The 4237-nt window shown below is 32.3% G+C and overlaps 1 pseudogene; it reads left to right on the forward strand.

Annotated features, from left to right (window-relative positions):
- The first annotated feature begins 2637 nt into the window (after positions 1 to 2637).
- The window catches only part of LOC102578767 (cytochrome P450 89A2-like), a 10683-nt pseudogene continuing 9083 nt past the window's right edge, over positions 2638 to 4237 (forward strand).

Below are 4237 nucleotides of genomic sequence, written 5' to 3' on the forward strand. Positions count from 1 at the left end.
AAAAAAAATTGAAAATTTGGATGACTCTCCAAATTTTATTTGTGTCACATAAATTGAGACAACAAAAATAACATATATTGGGTCCATTTTAATTTATTTGTCTTATTTTTATTTTTTTTTATATTTAAAAATTGCGTAAAAATACTATAAATCATAATAATTGACAACATAGAATATGTTTTGAAAAAAAATACAAAAAATTCCACTGATTCTTGAAGTGAATCTATCGTAAAAATACTATAAATCATGATAATTGACAACATAAAATATTTCAAAAATGTTGTATGTGGGTAGTTTTATTATGCCTTAAATAGTGTCAAAGAAAGTATAGGTTTGTAATAAAAAAACTTATTCAATTATCCACACAAACAATCGCTTCAAAAACTCGGTTATTATCCCCAAAATATACCATTTATATTATTGGGCCCGTGCATAGCACGGGCAACATTATCTAGTACTAGATACAACAGCTGGTTATATAAATTAAGCACCATATTTTTTATATAACATACTGATCTTCTTCTGATTCATCCACGCTATTAATTTATTATCCTTATAAATAACAACTTGCCTGTACGTTCTTAAAAAGAATACAGTCTGTTTGATGCATTATTCATTCTTATATCATACGTCTTTGATTTGACTTCTACATACAAAAAAAAATAATCTTTCGGATAATATTTTCAAAGGGGTTACAAATGAATTCGCCGATTCACCAATCATTGATAGTTCTAAAATGACAAAGCCTACATTACATGCAATAATACCTACAGTTACTACAGAAAAAATATATAAATGATCATTGGGCCATGCGGGCTCGCCATAGTAATTATGACCCATACCCTTAACCAATTGGGCAAATTACAGAAATTACATACTTTTAAGGCAAAATTACAATTTATCCCTTAAAAGTTTATAATTACAGAAATTTCTCAAACGGATACAATAATATAAGCGCTGATACATTAATACTGATGCGCGAGATACATTAATCGTTAAGTAAGATACATTGCATTTTATACATGATACACTAATCTGATGCGGGAGATACAATAATATAAGCGCTGATACATTAATCTGATGCGCGAGATACACTAATCTGATGCGCGAGATACAATAATATAAGCGCTGATACATTAATCTGATGCGCGAGATACAATAATATAAGCGCTGATACATTAATCTGATGCGCGAGATACACTAATCTGATGCGCGAGATACACTAATCTATGCGCGAAAATGAGGAATTTTGGAGATTGTAAAACTTATACGGAATAATGGTAATAAGTAAACTAAAATGTGAGATTTTTGTAATTTTTCCTAACCAAGGGCTGTAGCTCTTAAGTCTTAATATAGGATCATTCAAGTCAATTATTTTTTTGGTTATAGGGATAGGTGAATTTTTATAGATCTATCCCCAAGGGAACTGGATATGATAATTTTTAATCATCCAGCTCGAGAGAATAAAAGACATAGAGATTAAGAAATAAATAAAGACTTTTGAAATTTGTTATCTAAAATGAGTAATAGATATTTGTGTGGTTATAAATTATTTGTAAAATAAACAATTTAAAGTTAAATTGTAATTAACTATAGAAATATGTCATTTTATTTACGACGGAATAAAAAGAAAAGTAAATCGTATTAAATTGGTGTTTTTTTTTCTTTCTGAAATAGAAATTTGGTGTTAAATCTTGATTAACAGAATGTTCACGTTCTTTTTCCTTCCTTCGCGGTTCACCGTATCCCTACTGTACAGTTTGTCCAGTGGATTGTCGATTTGCTTACAAAGTGCAAATCACACAAAAAAAATTCAAATAGACAATATTTGAGGATCCGGTTCCCTCCATTATTCATTCCATCTATTTCGTCAAGTACACGTTTAGATGAGAGGTATGTGTCTTATTTAAAGTTTAAATGCCAAGATTAATAAATATCATAACCATAGTTAAATCAACTAATTTTAAAAACTACTCACTAAATTTAGCAAGTAAGAATTACAATATATTCCATATAAAATTTGATATTTATTAATATCAATAATTTCATCTTAAATTTTACTATTTGATATTTATTAATATCATTCATTTTATCTTATAATAAATATCAAATTTTGTATGAAATATATAGTAAAACACTGTCCACCCATTGGTAAAATCCAATAGAAAAGAGAAAGTAAAGAAGAACCTGCAAATGTGTCCGAGTAATTAAAATTCTTCTTCGTACTTTATATCCTGAGAAGAAAATACATATGGAAATAGCAAAAACTGATTTTCAAAAGCTATTAACTAATATGATGAGAATTTTTTTTATATTTTTACATTTTAAAATATAAAAATATAAGATGAAATTAATGATATTAATAAATATTAAATTTATATGGAATATATTGTAATTCTTATCAAAATTTGAATAGTAATTTTCTAAAATTAATTGATTTAACTATAGTTGTGATATTTGTTAATCTTGACTTTTAAACTTTAGGAAAGGAGTAACGGAGGAGAGCCGAATCCAATATTTGATAATTATAATTAATTTACTTTGGTTGGAGTTGCTTTATAAATACACATACGTAAACTTTGAAAATGAAAAAGGTGTAGAAGCTCATATAGAAAATTCAACTCTGATTATACAATAATGGAAAGCTGGTTTATCATTGTTGTTACTGTCTGTATTGCTTTTTTGTTGAAATTTCTAATTAATACTGCTATCATCTCCCGTAACTCAAGTTCCAGGAAGAAACTCCCGCCAGGACCCTACAGTTTTCCGGTGATCGGGTGGCGTACTATGGGCGGTAAAGATCTTCATCAACATGGAATCCATACTTCGTGACCTCAAGGCTAAGTATGGTCCTCTGATCACCATCAATATCGGGTCTCGTCCCAAAATATACGTAGCTAGCCACTCCTTAGCCTACCAAGCTTTAGTCCAACAAGGTGCTGTTTTCTCCTACCGACAAAGGGCTCTACTCACCCATGCAATCCTCAGTAGTAATGTAATGACCCTCATAGTAATTTCTGTGTCTTGCCTTCTGTGTGTCGTTTAGACCATTCCTATAGCGACCCCAAGTCATTTATGACTTGTTGGGACTGACAGTTCGGTCACCTGGTCGTTCGTTTAGTCTTGGTGCGAGTTTTTGTGTCGTTTGGAGCATATGAACCTTGAACGATCATTTTCGATCAAAATTTTAAGAAGATGACATCGGAATCCAATTCTGACGATTCCATCAGCTCCGGAAGGGTCATTTTAGGCTAGTGGCATGGTCGTCATGACTCCCGAGGTTTTCAGTGTGAGTCAGTGCGATTAGACGTTTTAACTTTAAGTTTAAGCCTAAGTTTGACTTTGGTCAACATTCTGAGTAAACGCGCTCGAATGAGAATTCCGTCAGCGTGGTTAGTGTTAGGACCGAAATAAGCAGGTGTAACGCGGAAGCTAGCAAAGCAAACCTCGAAAGACCACGAGTAAGAAGACAAATGAGAAACACACCAAAAGAGACAGATTTAACGTGGTTTGGTCAATCGACCTACGTCCACAAAGGAGATGAACAATCCACTATAAATATGAGAGTACAAAATATAGAGAGAAACAACCTCAATCAATTCACTCGGAATACAAGGAGGTACACAAAATTCTCCTCCATAACCACAACTCTCAAAACCCTAGGACTATATTGTGAATGCTGATTAAGTTAGAAGGAACAAGCCTATATTTATAGAGTCCTAAAACCTTTCCTACAAGAAAAGGACTAGTAAAATATTAAAACCTTTTCCTAAAAGGAAAACATATTTATGGTAAGAAATCAGGGCAAAATAACCCCAACAAAATCTCCCCCTTGGCCTGAATTTCTGACAAAATAAATTTGTCCACATTCTTCACATAATCTTTAGGATCTTGCATCTCTTATCCATAATCTCTTCCATCAAATCTACGTCTCGACTCAGAGAACCTCTCTGAAACAATTTCTCCAACAAAATCTTCATTACTGTCAAAAAGGTTGCGACTAGAACTACACCCGTCAAGATGAACACCCATCTCTCACATAGTTTCATCATTGAACCATGGCTCTGATACCACTTGTTAGGATCAAAATAATTAGGTGCAATGCGGAAGCTAACAAAGAAAACCTCGAAAGACCATGAGTAAGAAGACAAACGAGAAACACACCAAAAGACACAAATATTTAACGTGGTTCAGTCAATCGGCCTACGTCCACAAAAGAGATGAGCAATCCACTATA

Source organism: Solanum tuberosum, unplaced genomic scaffold (assembly GCF_000226075.1).
Source record: "Solanum tuberosum cultivar DM 1-3 516 R44 unplaced genomic scaffold, SolTub_3.0 scf00093, whole genome shotgun sequence".
NCBI classification, from domain to species: domain Eukaryota; kingdom Viridiplantae; phylum Streptophyta; class Magnoliopsida; order Solanales; family Solanaceae; genus Solanum; species Solanum tuberosum.